Source organism: Stegodyphus dumicola, chromosome X1 (assembly GCF_044657685.1).
Source record: "Stegodyphus dumicola isolate Sdum_Otavi_A_Nest chromosome X1, ASM4465768v1".
Lineage (NCBI taxonomy): Eukaryota > Metazoa > Arthropoda > Arachnida > Araneae > Eresidae > Stegodyphus > Stegodyphus dumicola.
In genome coordinates, this window is record NC_140780.1 from 27,309,440 (window position 1) to 27,330,712 (window position 21,273).

General features: G+C 32.7%; 1 protein-coding gene across 3 annotated transcripts in view; it reads right to left on the minus strand.

Annotated features, from left to right (window-relative positions):
• The window catches only part of LOC118181497 (la-related protein 1-like), a 133,607-nt gene extending 113,962 nt beyond the window's left edge, over positions 1 to 19,645 (minus strand). For 2 of the 3 annotated variants that reach the window (XM_085808350.1, XM_085808348.1), the window contains exons 1-2: positions 19,264 to 19,645; positions 18,994 to 19,081 (exon numbers count right to left, since the gene is read on the minus strand). The gene's annotated coding sequence lies outside the window, so the exon portion shown is untranslated. Of the gene's footprint in view, positions 1 to 18,993 lie in introns of all 3 variants that reach the window. The other variant, XM_085808349.1, reaches the window with a different exon arrangement.
• Positions 19,646 to 21,273: the final 1,628 nt, after the last annotated feature.

Genomic DNA, 21,273 nt, shown 5'->3' on the forward strand with positions numbered 1-21,273 from the left:
ACCTCTAAACCAAATTTGACTCTGACTAAGGAGAATGTTGTGTATAAAGTGGGGCATTCGAGGACCAGTACATTATGAGCTTTTAAAACCGAACAAAAAGCTCAATTCAGAGAAGTACTGTCAGCAATTACACAATTTAAAGACAAGTCCAAGAAAAGAGGCCAACGATTTTCAACAGGAAGGACATTGTACTGCATCATGATCATGCGAGGCCACATGCTGCTTTGGGAACTAGTAAAAAAATTGGAGAAATAGGCTGGAAAATTCTGTTACATACACCATATTCCCTGGACTTAGCACCCTCTGACTATCACTTGTTTTTCTCCTTACAAAATTTTTTGAATGGCAAAAAATTCAAAAATGAAGTAGATTTCAAACAAGCATCAGCTCAATTTTTCAGCAATTTGTCAATTGTATTTCAGCAATTTGTCAATCAGCAATTTGTATATCCAAATTGCCTTCATGCTGGCAGAGTCATTAATAATAATGGCAATTATATTATTTTAATAAAGTTTATTGATGGTAAAAAAAAATTGTATTTTGTTTTATTCCAAAAACGAACAGAACTTTTCGGTAGACCGTATACTTCATAAATTGCTAATGATGAAAGCCACGTCTGTATTTGTGCCGGTTGCTAAGTATATCAGTGAACATTATGCTTCTTGATATTTCATTTCTGATACTGGTAGAGAAGAAGCTTATCATGAATTTTTTATCCAATATTTCTGGAGCCCTCACAAAATTTTTATTATATAGTTTTCTTATCTTAGAATAAGTTTTCCAGATTCTTCCTGGATGTCTATTCCTAAAAATGTGTTTTAGTGACTTCTCATAAGGCAAATGATTAGAAGCTGATAATAAAGTTATCTATTTCAAAATGTGAGTAATTTTTGAGAATTAACCACCATTAAATCATTCACATATACTGCAATGATAAGATACTTAAGCCTATCTTTATAAATATAAATGTATGGATCTAATTTTAATATGATTAAATTCCTTTTCTTGAAACGTTTTTATAATTCTACATACAGCATCTTCCTGACAGCAGTAGCTGTTCACAAGATATACTTTGATGGGACCTGAGATAAATCCAGGCGACTGCTCCGTGTAAATTGGTTTATCCAAGTCTCCATTTAAACATGGTGTTTTTACATCAAAAAATCTTATTTCGTAGTTTTTGTAAACCATTCAATAACAGATGGGTAAATTCACCTTCACAGTCAATTCCTTTTCTTAGGTTAAATCTAACTACTACCAGGGTTGCCACTCAAACAGGAAAATGAAATTCCCTGACTTTTCTAGGTTTTCCAGGTGTGTTTTAAGAAAATTCCAGTCTATCCGCGTAATGCACATTGGCTGTACTAAGATAATATATAATCCCCAAAGCATTACTATTATAACTATAATAGTTATTTTCTCCACTGAAGATTGAGATCAGAATCTGCTTAATCTGGATTAAAAAATGTCTTTTTTTTTTTCAGACATTTTGCAGCTAAACGAAAGAAAAATCTATTTAATGATATTTTTAAATAAATTCAGGTATTTTATATTTATTTAGTAGCATACATTAGCAAAAAATATGTGAATTAAATTTCGTGATGGTATGTCATCACACTGGTAGAATTAATTTCAGGATTATATGCCAGAGAAAATTTCCTGAAATTTGAAAATATTATTTACTAATAAATTTAGAGAGAAGAAGCAACATTAAGTGACACAAATAACATTAAAATAAAGATAATTATTTAAAAATTGAATTAGAATAATCAACGATATTTTGGCAAATATTACATTAAATGGTTAGCCTAGGTGACTGATTACTATTTTTTTTTTATTTTACTGAAAAATGACAAATGAGGCATTTATTTAAAAAATGGGGGGTTAAAAAGATTTTGCAGTAAAATCCTAGTATACGTTACGGCCTTGGCCCGATTTTGAAAATTGGTCACCAACACAAAAATGACCTGTATACGGCTCATCATAATATCCCCAAATCCCGTGTATACAGTTACATGGAGGCTATTCTAACCTCCATGGTACCCTCTACTAGGATTAAACCGATTTTATTTTATACGAGAATACGTATTTTCCTTAGTTCAACCTGCACTGCATATGTGCATGGGAGTCTCTCGATACTCAAGGTTACTGGAAACCAAAAGTTGCTGTAAACTTACTTTGCCGTTCTAAAAGACAATCTGATTGGAGCTGCGAAAACTGGCTCTATGCGAGCTGGCCGAATGATGCTCATGTGATTCATAATTCGCTTCCAACGTTGGCACAAAACTCACTTTTTTGGGGGAAATAGAAGTATGAAATTCCCCGACTTTTCCAGATTTTGACTAAAATATTTAAATTCCCCGAATTTTTTGGTCAATTTTCGAATTTCCTGAATTTTTGTTCTATATTTTGTTTAATCTTGCATACAAAAACCATATGCAGAATCATTGAATTAAACCAGGTGTTCCATTAGCGGGAACACTGCGCCGTTAGCTATTACATTTTCTGTTTCCGTTGTTATGGTGGGGGGATGAATTCAAACAAAGCAGTATTGAGGGATGAGGTGTGTTTTGTGTTATGAAAGCCTTAATATTGGCATCTCGAATTTTTCGGGAGTCGTTTTTAGGCGGGAATTTTATTAGTAGCTTGACTCATCTTTACTTAGACCTGCGCGAATTTTTTGCTGTCGCTTTGTAGTCTCATTCCTGTTTACTTTCAATAATTGTGTAGATAGTTTTTGTGAATGTATATATTATAGGCTTATTTTTCTTTATTGTTAATATTAATCGTAGTTAATTATTTTAATCGTAGTTGGTTTGTGCTTCCAGCAAAAAGGTGCGACTTCCTTTGAACGATTTCACGAAGCTAAGAAATAGGAAAATTTGTAAATATTTTTGCATAGATATTTATCTCATTTGTCCGTATATATTCAAGAATATTGTGTATATCCTAGAAACCATGTATACAGCCATAGTACACAGTTTTTTCATTCTTATACAAATGCTTCTACTCATTTTCGTGCTTCACTGCAATGCTCACTTAGTCGCACTTTTAAAAGCTCTGGTGGCGCAGTGTTCCACCTCGTGGAACACCCACAGAATTAAAACGGTAAGTGCAATTTTTAAACTTTTACATGTATACTCCTTTAGAACTAAATAGACTGCATACAACTTTTTTTGTTGAAATTCCGACGTTATGGTATAGTGCGCCGCAAAGGGTTAAAGACTTTTGACTGTACTACATAATCTTTTTCTGGTCGCTTCATCACTCTCGCTGGTCTGTTCTGTACAGAATATTTATGACTACCATTTCTAGGCTCTACAATTACTTGAGGGTACTCTGATACCGGCATTTCCAATGAACAATTTTCACTGAGCTCATTATCTAGGTTTGATGGCAAAATTTCCTCAGACTTGTTCTGTTATAGCTTCTTCTCTCTGATCTCTGCGTATTGTTTTTCTAGTCAGTAAATTGCTCTTTGTAGAAAATAATAAATTTGATTTTTATTGAATTTTAAATCCTTTCCTTTCAGTAAAGCTGATCCGAGTTTCTGCTCATTAAATTTTACATCTCGCACTTCTTGAATTTTTTTATTTACACACCTGCTAAAAAAATAAGCAACAAAAGAAAAACATGGAATAAATCAAAAACTATTTAATGGATCTGCATGAAACCGATCCAAAAGATTGGTATGGCATTACTAGACAGCAAACAATTAAAAAAAACTTATACAAAAATGCATGTATTACAACCATCACATTGCAAAAGACCATATGGGTCAGAAGAATGTACAATGGAAACATCACACTAATAGCAGGTATAATATCTTCTAGTTGAAAGGCATGCTTGACAAGGCTTTCAGTTAGGGTTAGCAAGTATCTGGCAATAGTGACGTTGATTGCTTGTTGTGGCAGTAGCGCCTATTCCAATAGTAATGCATGTCGGAACTCGTGGAGTGTGCCTGGCAGCACAATGCAGTTTGCTATCTGTCACCCCAGCATGTCCCACACATGCTCTGTAAGGCAGATATGGAATGTTTCATTCTCAAAAATTACGCACCACTCGAGCTTTATGTAGGCAGGTATTATCACCCATAAATATCATGTTGGCAGCCATTGCAGAGATAAAAAGATGCACACGAGAGTGTAGAAATTCATCTCAGTATTAGACAGCTGAGATCGAACCACCAAGAGTTAAGCAGAGGATGGTACGGTCGTTTGCTACTATCCCAGCCTATACAAGTAAGCCTCCTGTTCTGTAATGGTCTCTTTCAATGATGTTTGGTGCCCGAAAGGATGTCCTTAGCTTCATTGCCCTTTGGGAATTGTTCTGAATGTTAAACTGAGACACATCCATAAAGAGTATGTGGCCCCACTGGCTCTGGCATACAACTGCGATGTTCACGGACTCAGTTCAACCATGCTCTTACATGCTATGGGGGAAAAAGAACACAAACCACAGATCATCAGGCATCCACCATCATAATTCCCACAGATCATCCACCTTTATGCAGTTGATGTGACACAGTTTGGTGGGCCATGGGCTGATAACATCAAAGAGACATGATGCCAGCTGGCATTATCATTACGCTTGGCGATGATTATAGATTTTTAAAAGCTCTCTAAGAAATGTTGACGAAAAATTCAACAAAAATTTCTTTTCACATGCTAAAAACAGATTTTGTTAATGAAACTCATAGGCCAAAAGATTACATTTAGTGCTATTTTAATTAAGAATAAATGATATGTTATTAAACATAAACCCAGAAGCGGGGGCAGAATCTGTCGGCACCTGATGGCGGAATTTAGGGAAGACAAAATTTTTGAAATTTGGGGAAGCACTGAGCGGCAAAATTAAAGGATGAGGAGTATTTATGATTTAAGTAAAGCACTGGGATCCAAAGTTTAGTCACGGTGAAAATTTAGAACTTAGGAAAGCGCTTTGTAGCATAATTTAAGACCCGTAGAGACTGCACCAGGCGGTATTTAGCGCCGACCCTAGATAAAGCCTAAGTATATGTGGGAGTTTATTTATTCAGGACTCGGATAAGTTTGAAGCATGTGCAAGAAATAAACGTAGGTATAGTAAATAACTAAACTTATACAATTCAGGCTTTATTCAGTACGCAATAGGAGCAAGACAAAACTTAGTGAAACAACTTGGCTTTCGTCGCTAATTTTGTGATATACAGCCAATAATGTATAACGGACGTTATTCAGCTAGGCTAAAATTATCTTTACTGATTCTAAGGCATTTCAATTAATGTAGCAGACTGTGCTGCTCCATGATCTTCTAATTTGATCCAGCTTATTATTTTATGCAGACTGTTATTATTACGGCAATTTTATAAAAACTAAGCTTGAACTTTTGATTATGTCGAAAAGAGTTTCCAATTCTGGAGTTGCCAAAGGATCTACAAAGCGAAACCATGTTTTGATGTTTATTAGACAAAAAGTGGAATTGCTGCAAAAAATGGATAAAGGCTATCCATCTCAAAATTATGCGAGGAGTATGGCATTGCAGAGTCCACTGTATATGACACAAGAAAAAAGAACTTTTTGAATTTTTTGTGGAAGTATCTTAAACAACTTGCATTGAAAGAAATGTTTAATAAAGTAAACAAATAAATATTGAGCTTTCTTTTGTAAATTTTGATACCCTTTATATCATAATTGTTCTTTATTTCATAAATTACGATTTCATATTTTTAATTATGTAATTTCTGCATGCCATCTTACCAGATTTAAATTGATGATCTATTATCCGGAAAAATCCCAAATCCAGAATCGCCGAAGTCCCAACCATTCCGGATTTCGGACTTTGTACTGTACTTTGGCTTCCCAGTGATAATCAGCGATACTGATTATTTGAAACATGTAAAAACACCATTTGATGCCTGGAATGTTTTGATAGATGATGACACTATCAAAGAGCTAGTAAATAATATGTATGTGTATATATTTAACAAATATTCTCTATTCGTATAAAGCTAATTTAAAGTTTATTTAAATTTTAAATTATTAAATATATATATTGATTCAATCCAAGATAAATTCATTCAGAAGGGAGATCTGGATCAAGATGGTGTAAGTGAGTCATCTCATGTGAATGTGAAAGGTTTATCAACAACAGACGGAACTGGCATGGCAATTTTTTTATAAAGCAATGTCATGCAAACGATTTCTATTTCTAATGAAATGCCTCTGCTTTGAGGATATTCGTGATATACTGAGTAGACAAGAGCAGAATAAACTAGCTCCTGCACGAGATTTTTTTTTAAAGATTTATTCAAAACTGCTAAAAATCCTGTTTTGTTGGTGAATAACTATTGATGAAAAACTTGGAACTTTTACAGGACAATGTACATACAGACAGTATTTGCCAAATAAGCTAACTAAGTACAGCATAAAAATATTTGCGCTGGTAGATTCCAGCATTTTAGATCTGGAATATGGAAATTTATTGGGAAACAACCAAATGGTCTTTATCAGGTTGACAATAGATCAAGTTTAGTTGTAAACCACTATATAAATCTGGAAGTAATTTAACTGTGGACAATTGGTACACAGGATATCAACTGTCTCAAGTGCTCCAGCAAAGAAAATTACATTAGTCAGTACAAGAAAAAATAAAAAACAAACCCTGAAATTCAGATTGTAAAGAATAGACCTATGCAGTCACTTTTTTGCATTACAAAAAATATACTACTACTGTTTCCTAAATGTTCTCCAAAGAAACAAGTGTTATACTTCTGTCAACGATGCACAACGATGATGAAACTGAAGAATGTCTGAAACCAGACATAACAAATTAACAAAAGGTGCCAAAGATTTAGTTGACAAAATGAGTGCAGCTTATTCAATAGCTTGGATATCAAGAAGGTGGCACAGGGTTATCTTCTTTATGATACTAAATTTAGTGTCAATAAACTCAAAAATACTTCCTATATCTACCAAAGATCCACAGTTAAGAGTTTAGAATCAAAAGAAATGTTCAAAATTATTTGGACTTAAGTTTTTGAAAGAGTACAGTGAGGAAAGACACAAAATGCCTACGCTTGCTAAAAACCCAAAAGAAAAATTATCAACTGCCTATTTCAATGAGCCACCCATGAAGGTGTGTTCAGACTGTCCCAACAAGAAAGAGTGAAAATCTATTGTTGCTCTTTATGTAACAGACATATATGTATGGAGCATATGTTTTCAATTTGTAAAAAAAGCAAAATTTCCACTCTTAAGTAAAATTTAATTTCATTTGGATTATTTACTTTTACTTCATAAAGCACGTTACTTCACACTAACCATCAATACATTTTAGATGTTAGCTATTTAAAGCTCGGAAAATGTACTCGGGTATGCGATACCCATGCACCTTTCCGTCCAATTCACATGTCTTCTGCCATGTTAAATTTATACAGTTAATATGCTTTTTAGCAGAACTCCCACAAATGTTCACCTCAGCAATTATGTCATTTATATTTTATTTCTCAGTATTCTATTAATATTAGGCATGCATACGATTCTAAAAACATCACTGTTGATACTCTTTCCAAGAATCAAAATTTATTCCATAATAAAATCTTCATTTTTGGATATTCAAAAACCTTCCGAAGCTCAACAAAGCATGTGCACAGAGTACAAACCTTCATACAGAGGTACAAAACCTTCACAAAATCAATGTCATCTTCCAAGCTGGAATTCAAAGCCGTATCAATACTCTGGCAGTAATAGTCTTTGTAACACATCTACAGATATTCCTCATCCTTTTAATCCTAATTTCTTTTGCAGGATTATCTTTAATCATCTGCATAATCTATCACATCTAGGAGCTGCAGCTAGTAAAAAACCCATTTGTTCTTGTTATATATGGCCTGATATGAAGCATCATATCAAAAACTGAACGAAATTCTGCACACCTTGCCAGAGATTAAAAATACAGAGGCAAACTAAAGGACCACTGGGAGCATTCTCTGTTCATGATCTAGTTTTCAGAAATCCACATGAATATTATTGGCCTGTTACCACCATCAGAAGGTAACATGTACTTTTTGATTCAAATAGATAGATTATCCAGATGGCCAGAACATATTATCCCAATGACATATTATACCAATATGAAAATAAATTATATGTAGAGAAACTATTTTCTATATAGTCCAATATTACAAACTCCTTCTTTTAATAACACCTGAAGGTACTTTTTTGTTTTGCCGGCGCAGGCGATACAGTAGCCAATAATGCTAGAACCGATGCCAAACGGAATATCCTCGCTGGTAACCTTTTCATTTTCAAAACAAGTCGCAGTCATTTCTTATCAGATTAATTGTTTCTTTCAATACTGGCATAAAATTACATAGAATGTTTGCAAGGTAGTTCAATTTTATGTCCTAAGGCCATTCGTGGTAATAAAGTCAATTAGGATACAATCACATCACTCACCCGAAGGCCAAAATGTAGAAATGGCAAAATCAAGGGTTAAATTCATTAATTCTAATGAGAATGCACTAGCAAAGTAAAGCACTGTGGTTTTACGTCATTTCTGAGTAAGCTATTCGTACGAATTGAAATAATTCTTGCATTTAAACTTGTATTCCAAATTAAGATTTAACTTGAAAATAATGTACATAACTAATGAGAGAATTAGATTTTTGTAGCGTAGTTTATGTGAGATGAGATCACTTGAGGTCATGTCATATGAACCAGGGAATCAAGATGTTGTATCATGAAAGCATAGTAAATTCTTAAATTAATGGCTTTTTACAAACTTATTATCTTCATTTATTGGCTTTTTTACAAAATTTTAAACATTAAAATGTTTATACCTTCAAAATAAAACTAACATTTTTAACAACAATTCTTAGAACTAACATTTGCAAACATTTTTTATGTGTATACTGTGTTGTTATCGCCAATAAAGTCTGCTTGGCGAGATTTGCGCCAGCGAAACAGAAAAGTACCCACCTGAAGATAACACTGCAAATAATGCAAAAGCAAAATTATAAATATCTGGTCCTCTGAACTTTTAAGATTTCTTTATGGTTGACCTACAGAAGTAAAAGAGTGAACAGAACGTAGTAAACTGTTTTTGTAAATCCCAATGCAATTTGATAAGGGAAAAAAATCACATACTTTGCATAAATACAATGAACACTTGAGAAAATGGAATTACTCAAGCTGTGCATGAAATGAACATTATATGAAACTGAACATGGACACGAACGAACACCCCCCCTTTCCGCATAGAAAAAGAGACCCCTGAGACAAAAGAAACACTTCCTGCTGGTAAACACAAAAATGTTACAAAAGCTTCTTCCTTTTTTCAATGTAGAAAAAGAAAACTACATGCATATATCGTTTACAGATTATTTCGATATAAATTTTACTACACAAATTTGCTACATGGGAAAACTTGAATCAGGACACATATATAGTCAAAAAGTCGTTAATTCGGACACCCATAATCCAGACCTCAAAACTAAAAACTTTCTGCGCATGCGCCACATTGACACATGCGCATAGGCATTTACACGTGCGCGTAAGACCTTTACGACTGCGCATATGCGTGTGCGCAAGTGCAGAATACGTTTTCGTGTGCGCATTTAATGTATAACTGATGGTATAAGCTAAAATTATCTAATTATCTATTTCAGTTAATGTTGATGATTGCATTGTTCCTTAATCTTCGAAGTGGATCCGGCTTATTATTTTTTGCAGACTGTAAGAGCAATTTTATAAAAGTAAACTTGAACTTTCGATTATGTCAAATAGAATTTCCAATGCTGGAGCTCCCAAAGGATCTACAAAACGAAAGTATGTTTCGATGTCCATCAAACAAACGTGGAATTGCTGCAAAAAATGGATAAAGACATGAAGAAGGTGACAGAGAGGTTAGTGAAAACGAAAAAATTTCGATTGACAAGTTAGTCGGTATTCTCGGCACAGCAATTACGGGACTTGAACAGCGGAACTTTGTAACTGAACAAGAAATTATGTCTGTTTATAGAATTAAAGAGAAAGTATTATCACATAAAACAAAGCAACTTAAACAACTTACATTAAAAGAAATGTTTAATAAAGTAAACAAATAAATATTATGCTTTTTTTTTTTTGTAAATTTTGATACCCTTTAGATCATAATTGTTCTTTATTTCATAAATTACGGTTTCATATTTTTAATTTTAGAATTTCTGCATGCCATCTTACGATATTTAAACTGATGATCTATAATCCGGAAAAATCGATTATCCGGAATCGCCGAAGTCCTGACGAGTCCGGATTAATGACTTTTGACTGTACTATGTTTGTGAGAAAACGAATGATACTCTCTTTCAAAATCATAACTTGTCCCTCATATAGAAAAATGACATTGTAAACTGTTCCTCAACCATCTATTTCAGATGACATCTCTCAAGCTGGAAATTCATTCTTTTTGACCAAAATATGTTATTTTGGTCAAAATAACTATTAAATAATTTAACAGTTTTTTTTAATTGAGAAAATATATTAAATATTTTGGAAACTGCTGATAAAGACACAGCTGTAGCATAAAAAGTAGTTCAGGTCATGGCCAATTTTTAACATTCCTTTTTATTTTCACAAACCAGCATTCTCATAAATGAATGCAGATAAATTAGCATATAAGTGGCTGTTTTATAATTACACTAGTGGCATATAAAATTTTCAAATACATTTGAAGAAAGTTACAGCAGATAGCAACATGTTGGCAGAAGAGAAAAGTGGAGGGCAAAATGAGAGGTACCCAAGATGGATATTTCATATAAAAATTGATTTTCCTTTACTTTGAATGGCTGTTTTGAGTTTGCTAGTAAAATTATCTACATCACCAGTCTTATGTAAGAATCATATGACATGGGATTAATTTTAAAATGAGCCAGTTTAGATCAATAACAAGCAGTTACTATTTTTAAGATGTAATGAAAAAAATAACCAAATTAAAATGGAGAACTAATGATCTACTGCAAATTAAAAATTCAAATTTTGACAATATTTTTTACCTTGCATATATAACATTTACAATATAAATAACATAACAGGATTGTTATTACTTTCTGTGTATAGATATGAAAAAACATGGCACTTAAAGAGTTTTGTATTTTATTTATTCACATAAAGTTGAAAAAAGTATTAATGTTTGCTACAATACTAATTCATCACCTTCATAGTATCATAGTAAGAAAATTTTCTGTTAAAATGCATCACATGTATTGGGTTGAAAAATAAGTAATGGCTGTTTATGTTGTGTTTAAAATTATGCAGTAAAAATAAGATGTAATGGCATAATGTTTTGTGTAATTCTAAAGAGAATCTTTCCCTCTACAAGATGGCATATTTGATTTTTTTGTCTGAGCTAATTTTTATTTTCAGATCATTAAAATGGAGTGTCATGTTGACAAAAATAAGCATTTTCGACACATTCTTTTGGCGTTTAATCGAGGTGCTGCAGAAGCTGCCCGAGAGATTTGTGAAGTATATGGAGAAGGTGTTATGCATGAACAAATTACAAGAAATTGGTTTGCCAAATTCAAAAATGGAAATTACAACCTCGAAGATGCTGCTCATTCCGGGTGACCAAATGAGTTTGATGACGAACATGTGAATCAACTTTTGCATGAAGACGCATGTCAAACCACTTAAGAATTAGCCGAACAAATGGGTTATAGCCAAATGACTATAGTTCGACTTCTTGGATCTAAAAATCCAAAAACTCAGATATTATAGACTAATTTATTGTTTTTTTGTTTTGTTAAAATAAAAGTTTTTAAATTTAAAAAAAATTGAAATTACTTATATTTCAACCCAATATTAAGATGTACTTAATTATTGTAACTAGCTTCTATTGCAAATATACTGTAACTGGACGAATAGAGCTGTTCTCCAGGCCTTTCCTCTGCACCTAAGCTTTCTTCACACTTGAGCTCTTTCATCCTGTGAGCAGAAAAAGAAAAATTTAAAAGTGGGTGCAAACCAGGACATCTGTCTACTTTGTCACTGTATGGCATCTTGGGTTAGAGTAGATTGAAGGGTGCCCCTTGTATTATAAGCATTTTATTATCGTGAAGTTGTTGTTTCATTTATGGTAACCTAAGTAATTGAATGCTATGAAACCCTATTATGATATAATGGGTTGCATGATTGCAATAAATTTTTAATGATGGCAAAACATTTGTAAGGGCTTGTGGTCTGTGTACGTTAGGAAGTACATTGCTTGTTTTGTGGTTTAGATAGTAGAACGGATGAATGTGATAAGATTAATTTGAAGTTTCTGTACGATTTGGAATGAAAGGAGAAAAGAGCATTAATTTACTGGTGCGTACATGAAGGTTTACTTAGTAGCCATTATAAGTGTAATCTTTGTAGGAAGTAAATGCGTATGGTCGAAAGTAAAGATTATTCAGATGGCTTTGAATGGGTTTATCGCAAGAAATGGCATCAATAGTCCAGAGGATATTTTTTGCTTTTATTTTTGTTAATTTACATAGCGACGCCGATATACAGATTCAAGTTCAGATAATTTTAGAAGTTTTGGATCCTGTTAAGGAATTTTGCTTGACTGAAGACACGGAAATTTCTAAATAAGGTGGCAAGTGAATATTTCCTTTGTGTAGTGCTATCACGAATTTCCTTTTTTATGTTATTTCATTGTTTGATTTAAAGTGTAGTTTGCTGAGATTATATATTTTTTGTTGGCTGCTCCTTTGACTTTTTAAGTGAAAATAGATCGATGTGTTCATGGACAAAACCAAGGAAGTGCGTAATGCCAAATTTGTGCAAATCTCCGATTTTTTTTTTTTTTTTTTTTAAGTGAAAATAGGTTGATGTGTACATGGATACTGAGTTTGTGTAATTCTTTGACTTGTTATTTTGGCTAATTGCATTGCAAATTTAACTGTACTATAAATTTCTCTATGCAGCTATTCTAAAGATTTAGCGTGTCCTATAGATATGTGTCAGCATGGCTAAATAGATATTGTTATTTAGTAATTAAGTATTGTGTCTCCATCTGACCCATAGAAAGCTACTACCAGATATATACCTTTAAGGATCTGACACAACAATTCAAATTCATTGATTGTATAATACAGAATTACAACTCTCCCATCCACCAGATATTTTAGTTTAAAACCAAAACTGTAATCCTCACTATATAAAATAACTCTTCCTTGCCAAGACATACCAAACAGATTGAAGCACTTTTATATTTCATTGAAATATGTACAGTACAATATATAAACATATTTAATAAATGAATAAAAAGCAATATACGATCAAAGTTTGTATAAAAGGTGCAATGCAATATTATCTTGTAATTTCATGTAGCACAAAAATATGTAAGTAAATTATTTATTTGTATACTGATAATAAAACAAGCTTTTGAGGATTAAATAACCTTTACAAGATACCTCATACAAATCAGTGAAAGGTTAATCTTTGGATTATGGTAACTTGGCGATTTTTTGGTGACCAACCTTGCTACAGCGACCTGCTAGTTTTTGTATGGACGCCATTTTGTTTTCACGAAGTAAAGGCATTTTTTTTTTTTTTTTACTCAACATTTCCAACATTTTTTTCCAACAATCTGCTAGCCGAATTACGCTTATGCTAGAACTTTTATGGAACAAAAATGCTTAATCATGACGAAGATTAGGTGCGAAATTAGGCGAAAGTGCAGAATTGCCCACTACTTGCCGCATTTTTACCAATTGCACATACACGGTATCATCCATGTACACGTCGACCTATTTTCACTTAAAAAAACATCCCAGAATTATACAAAAATGGCATTGCACACACTCTTGACTATATCCATGTACACTGCTAAAGTCCTAGCTAGTAACCTTTATCGCCTTACCAAAATGTCGCCAAACTACCTGTTACCATATTCCAAAGATTAGCCAAGTGAAATACTTAAGATCATGAAAAGGATTTGAAAATAAGACATTAAGTAAATTAAAAGGAGCTGACAAATCCAGACCCTTTTATTAAAATCATGAAAATTTAAAATTAAAGAAAAGTTCCCTTAACAACAATGACATAATTTCAGAAAATGACCTACTGAAACATCATGAAGTTAGTTTAATAGATAAACAAGCATAGACTTTTTTCCTACAAAATCAATAATGCACAAAAGATTTTGAACATGTTTTAACTAAACATGTGATGTGATAAAAATGAGCGATGTGTAAATATCATTATATATGGAAATTAAACTGGAATAAGATAGCACAGACAAAACAGTATTATTTCACAATTAGCAATTCAGATAGGTCCGATGGATACAAAACTACATACAACGAGTTCTGCTCACAAGAAAGGAAAAACAGTTTGTAATCATTGAAATCTGCATTAAATTCAACTGGTTACAAATTAAAAATATGTTTTTTCTCCTTGGCAAGAATGGGAGAGAGGCCACACGTCAATAACATGCATATCACTCAGACATCAGAAATAAAAATTATACCAACACAGTTTTAGCCAGGAGCATAGCTAGAGTTTCCAGTGCCCAGGGACAACTGAAGAATTTATGCCCCTTTCTGTGTGCCAAAAATGGAAAACATTTCATTAAAAAATTTCATAGCATCAATTTGGAGCCCCTTGGAAGCTGTGCCTGGGCACAGATGTCCCCCCTTGCCCCACCATCGCTACGCCACTGGTTTTAGCTCTAGTATCACCTCTTAAGCAGTCTTTTAAAACATTTAGCCATTTTGGTTTTCAAGAAAAGCACTCATTTCCAACAAATGTACTTTAAAAATTTTTCCCACATCAATTGAAATGAAAATGATCTGAAAACGTTCTGAGCAATTTTTTTTAAGTTCAGCAAAAAAAAAAAAGTTACAAGTTAAAAAGACTTTACAAGATACTCGTATTAATACACTTAAGTTTACGAAAAATTTTGGTACTCTTCTGGAAAACACACTATCAGGACCCGATTCAGAAATGTATACATGCACATGTGTATGTATGTACACACACATACATACCTAGGTACATACATACATGCATACATGAACACATTCATCCATAAACGTATACATTTCTGAACCCAGTTCCAATGACAGAGCAGTACCATTTTAACACGATCTCAATCTCAAAAGCACTTCATTTTTGGAAATTAAGCACAGGCAGATGAATAATGCAGTTCTGAACTATGAAGACATATGGGGCACATTTAAATAGCTAACAAGAGCTTCAGATCTTCATGAATTTCATATCATTATGAATTTATAACAAGAATGGCTGATCTTTGGAATATGGTAACTGGTAGTTTGGCGACATTTTGGAGGCGATAAAGGTTACTACCTAGGACTTTGGTAATAATGTGAGAAGTACTCAGTTCCGATTACACATTATTTTGTGTGAGGGAAATGAGAGATCATGAGATATGTCATGTGACATTAATGGACGAATTACAGTTCTTTAATCGGAAAAGGGGGGAAATCTGGAAATTTTGTATTTAGCTTTATTCTGTGTTGTGTGAAACAGTGTTGGTTAATTTTTGGATCCCATGGCCCTAACTAAAGTGAATTCGAAATGGGTATTTAGTGGGAGTGAAAGGGGTAGTAATAAGTGTTTTTTTAAGGTTGTGCGAGATAGAAGTAAAGATGTTTTATTAAGTTATTTATTTTACCTGGTACCTTGCTGTGAACTATAAGTATGATTTTGAAGATCCTGAAACAGGCACACATACGATTGCTTTTTATTTAGCGGAGGAAATAAGAAAAGTTTATCCGCCACGTAATCAAGATTCTGAAGAAGATTAGGTAAGTTAGTATTTTTAATTGTTTGAGGATATTATTTTTATGCATTGTTCTAAACATAAGGAGTAAATAAAGTAATATGGTATTATTGGAAAATTGTTATTAGCAATGATTTAGTTTAAAGTAATTAGGATTGTAAGCTAATTTTTATTAATTTAATGTATGTGCTTATTTATATTTTAAGTAGTGTTTTTGAATTTAATTATATTTTAATTAAATTATAGTTATTTTGTGAATTATATGTTTGTAGGAATTTGGTATACGTTTCAGTGGAAGTAAACGTGCTTGGAAATAATTTAAATATTTGACACTAAGTATTTGTAACCATTTGTAATGTTTGCGGTATGAATTCGTTGGTGACGTTTATAATATAATAGATAATTTAGAGGTAAAAGTTTTTGGATATTTTATTTATTTTATACGTGGAAATGTTCATCTTTGGAAAGGGTATATACTTTTTCGCGATCAGTTAATTTCATATATGTTCTTTTTACCGGATTTAAAGATTCACAAAATTTTCATGCATTTTCGTGAAATTTTTCTAATTTATGAGAAAAAAGCAGTATACATGGATATAGTGAAGAGTGTGGGCAATGCTATTTTTGTGCAATTCTGGGATTTTTTTAAGTAAAAATAAGTCGACGTGTACATGGTTTAGTGATATTTTAATTAAATGATAGTTATTTTGTGAATTTTATGTTTGTAGGAATTTGGTATACGTTTCAGTTGAAGTAAACGTGCATGGAAATAATTTAAATATTTGACACTAAGTATTTGTAATGTTTGCAGTATGAATTCGTTGGTGACGTTTATAATATAATAGATAATTTAGAGGTAAAAGTTTTTGGATATTTTATTTATTTTATACGTGGAAATGTTCATCTTTGGAAAGGGTATAATACTTTTTTGCGATCAGGTAATTTCATATATGTTCTTTTTACCAAATTTAAAGATTCACAAAAATTTTTTGCATTTTCGTGAAATTTTTGCAATTTATGAGAAAATAGCAGTGTACATGGATATAGTGAAGAGTGTGTGCAATGCCATTTTTGTGCAATTCTGGGATGTTTTTTTAAGTAAAAATAAGTCGACGTGTAAATGGTTTATGTGTATGAGCTATTCTGAAAAACGTGCAAGGAGTTTGCGATTGTGCACTTTTTCCCAATTTTGCAGTTAATATTTGTCATGATTAAGCAGTTTTGTTACATAAAATTTCTAGCATAAGTGTAATTCGACTAGTAGATTGCTGGAAAAAGTGTTCAGTAAAAAAAAAGAAAGAAACATGTCTTTACTTCGTGAAGAGAAAATGGCGGCGAAAAAAAAAATAGAGGGTTGCTGTAGCAGAGTTGGTCACCAAATTTTCGCCAAAAAATCGCCAAGTTACCATAATCCAAAGATCAACTACAAGAATGAAACAGTTATCAGAATTTCAAACAAAAAAAGTGTTCTTGTCTTGTTCTATTAAATATACTTAAATACAAGTAATTTCACCAATATCACATTTAAAATAACAATAACTAATAGCTCATTTCTCATTAGATGAAGCCTTCGGAAAATTCTCTATTTTGATGAAATTTTTGGAGATAATACTGACAATAATGCAGAAGCAGAGAAACGCTATTAATGTTTGCTTTTCTGAAATGCATAAAACTCCTGCATGAAAACTCTAAAAATGAATTTTCAACACTAGGATGCATCTTAACATTTCCTTAACTTTAAATTAATGCAAGAAAGATTATGTACAGGAAAATCCCATATGTTGACTAATACACCAGAGAAAAATAAAACTGAATAAACTATGCCTGGAAATTTAAAGAAATAAAGAAAAGGCTTTAAACAAAACATCAAAAGCTAATGGACCTAGAATGAATTATGAATGAAAGTTCCCCCCCCCAGCAATTCTAATAAATATTTACAGAAGAGAAAAGAGCATCCAGACATAGTGTTCTAGCAGATACACTCACAGGTAATGATTTCATTATGAAAGAATTTACTATCAAAAAGTCTACATTGAGAAACCGGAATTAAAGAAGGCAAATGTTAAATTCATGAGAAAATACAAATTTAACTCTTATTTTCACTGACTATAGCAAAATATCGATGGTATAAAAAGCTGGGATTGCATTGAAATACCCTGAGTAATTTGTGATAGTAACAATCCAGCTGTTATGTTCAATATAACCCCCTTTTTAATTTGTAAAAATTTGACCATTATAATCTCCTTAAAGTACTTTATTGAAATAAGATTAAATATAGCAATTTTAGGATAAATAACATAACTGACTACTATTATTATGCTTAAGAAACAGTTACATAACATAGAGTATTCTGAAAAAGATTGTTTTATATATGCTTTGTCAACATCTGTCTAGGCAAGTTTACAATTCCCCTTGCTAGGACATGTGAACTATTTAAAAATGGTTGTAAAACTCAAGAACTCAAAATAATCTGAAAAGTTTAAATAAAGAAAAAGTATAAATATTGACAGAAACAAATTTTTATTATCTTAAGATAACAGGGAGAAATGGCCAAAAATCTAGTAACTTAGCACCTCTTCCCTGGATCAACCCCTTTTACCATTACTCAGTTTCAAGGGAAAAAACACTTTTCAACAAGAGTTATACTGCTTGCTCTACACATGTTGTGGTTCTTTAAAAATCAGGCTTTGCTGTTTATGCCATCTACTAGTCTAAAGACCTTACTTCACTGGGATCACAGATTCATTGTATAAATTGATATACAAAGAAAAAAGGTGATTTTAAGGTGCAGTTATTCTGAAGATTATAGTCCCAATGCTAAGGTAAATTGTAATCAGTACCGTTTCAAAGAAATTTATTATGAAAATAGTTAATCGCACTTTTGTGATTATTGGAATAAATAAAATTTAAATTATCTTATTTTAAATTGATGCGCACAGAGTGTTATGTATTGCATTAATCTTTAAAAAAAAAAATCCAACAGAGCTTTATTAAAGGGTATACAACGGATTTAATCCAATATCTTCCTTTGTTGTTAAACACTATTTCGCTTATTTTTATTTAGATTTCGTAGCACATGTCATTTTGGAAGTGCAGTGTATATAAATATTGCACACTGTTTATATCGCGCATAACGAAGATGTAAATGTAATATTTATGAGAAGTACAAACTTTCTTATGCAAAGTTTTACCTCTTATAAATTCAAAATATTATTTGTATTAAATGAAAATATGACATACCTTGCTAATAACAGTATGAAATTGTAGTTTTACAAACTTCTTATCGAAACAGTCGGAACAGCCATATGGCGAAACGTGCTTCCTGGGACTGGAACGAAGTTAGCAAATTCAACACTCAGCATTAGAAGTAATATCACACAAACAAGTATTCTAAATCTGTAGCTTTACAGAATAAAATATAAACTAATCTCACACATTAATTTTGAAAACAAAATTTTAAATTCAATCCGAGCTACGTATCGCGCTGCAAATAGCAGATAGGAGACATACACTTATCTCTTAAACTTTGTTGATACTTCAACTCTTGGCACTGATTTGTGAGACAAAGCTACTACATCTAAATCCCAAATGATTCGTAGAATTTGCTGCGCAAGCGCAATAGCTTGAAGTAGTTAACTATAATTAATATTATATAACTATTATAAATGCGCAAACTGAAATAATCTATTCTGAGACCACACGCCTTGTTGCCAATTTTATATCATTCTTCGTGTTTACATTTTAAAGCCCTTGCGTCATTACGAGATGAACATATAGTTTGTGATTTTACGACACATCTATTCAAACGAAAGTTTGCTAGTATTTCAAACCAATAACACTAGTCATGAAAAAAATATAATTTTGCATTCCGATTTAAAATTCAATTACAACTGCTCAAACCACGTGCTTCGTCTTTTCAACGCAACTATCTTTTATAATAGACTTTAGATACTGAGGAATGGCAGCAACATTACACAGTTCTGATGTCGCCGCTTTGAATTGCAATTGGCTACCACCAATAATTTGACATATGCTGCCATTCGCAGGCAGAGCAATGTATTGTTATTATGAATTCCCCTAGTTCTTTAATACCGTGGTTCCTCGAAAATAAAATAGAGTTATTAGTTTTTGCTTCAAAAGATGAATTGGGGCTTACTTTTCGAAAATATCTGATTTTTCATGCAGAACAATGAACTTTTATGCATTTACAATAATTTACCGGTATTTAAACATTCAAGAATCTATAGTTATTCCGTTATTTATGCCCCAAAAATTTATATTATTCATGAGTAATCACGTCGTTCTATTCATAAATACCCTCATGAAACTCTAAACTTTATTTTTCCGGCCTAAATTTCTTGCAACCTCATATCCTGTAGAACCACTGTCCAATCTCTCATGTTTAGCAAAAGAATTCTCGTAAATTTGCGATTTTTGTCCCTTTAATCTACTCATAGTATGCTTACAACACCACTGCGATTTTATTTCGTGAATTCTTTACCCAAGTCAAGACCTCTTGCAGCCTAGATGTCACAAAGTGTACACACACGCAGATTTCTATCCATTCTCTTCTTGAAATAATTATTCACTTCCATGCGAAAATGGTCTCTGTTTGGCTTCGAAAACATTATTTCAACTATTTTTCGGGAAGAAAATTTTTCATGTCTTCCATGCACTTTCATGTCTTTAGCTGAATCACAGATTAGAAGACCTCTTCAGCAATCTCGCACAACATACAAGAACAAGTAAGCTTAGACTTAATTCTTACAGCTGCTTGAGAGCAATAAGCTTTTTCATTTTAAAGAACATAGATGCTAACAACGCGTTCTTTCTTATCTTTTTTGCCCTCAACGATTAGTAGAGGCAGGGCTGTCGTTCCACCTAAATGAACCGCCTTTCCGTCTAAACGAAATACATGTATCATGTCTACTTTCACACCAGTGGAGGGAATACAGATTGGTGCTACATCACTTTGATCCGGGTGCATCGTTCAGACCATGCGAGCATCGATGAAGCCGTCGGCAAGCTTCGATGGAAATTCAGAGGTCAACAACTTCAACTGGAGAAGTTAGATGCCCATTTCATGCTATATCCAGTCCATGAATTTCAGAAAGTCTCCTTGGCTACCAGCGCTTTGAGGTGTCAAGCGCTTTTGGTTCAAGTGCATAGGAAAAAATCTCTTGGCCTAACCAGGAAGTCTCACCTGTACGTATGAAAATTCTAAAAATTGCTTATTAAAGGCATTCCCGTTAGTAAGGAATCGATCCAAGTTAGAGGCGGAACTTTTGAGTGCATACCGGCAAAGAATAGAGGAATGGTCAAATTTTATTTTGAAGAGTATTCAAACTTCTGTATGGAACTGGCCGGATCTTGAAATATTCCAAGTAATTTTGCCCAGATTTCTGCCCCCAGGTACAAGACTTTATTGAGTTAAGAAACCCTACGACTCTCGATAAATTATTTGAGCTCGCAATCCAGTTTCAAACTAGAAGAACGGCGGACAACGATAGAAGATGCCAA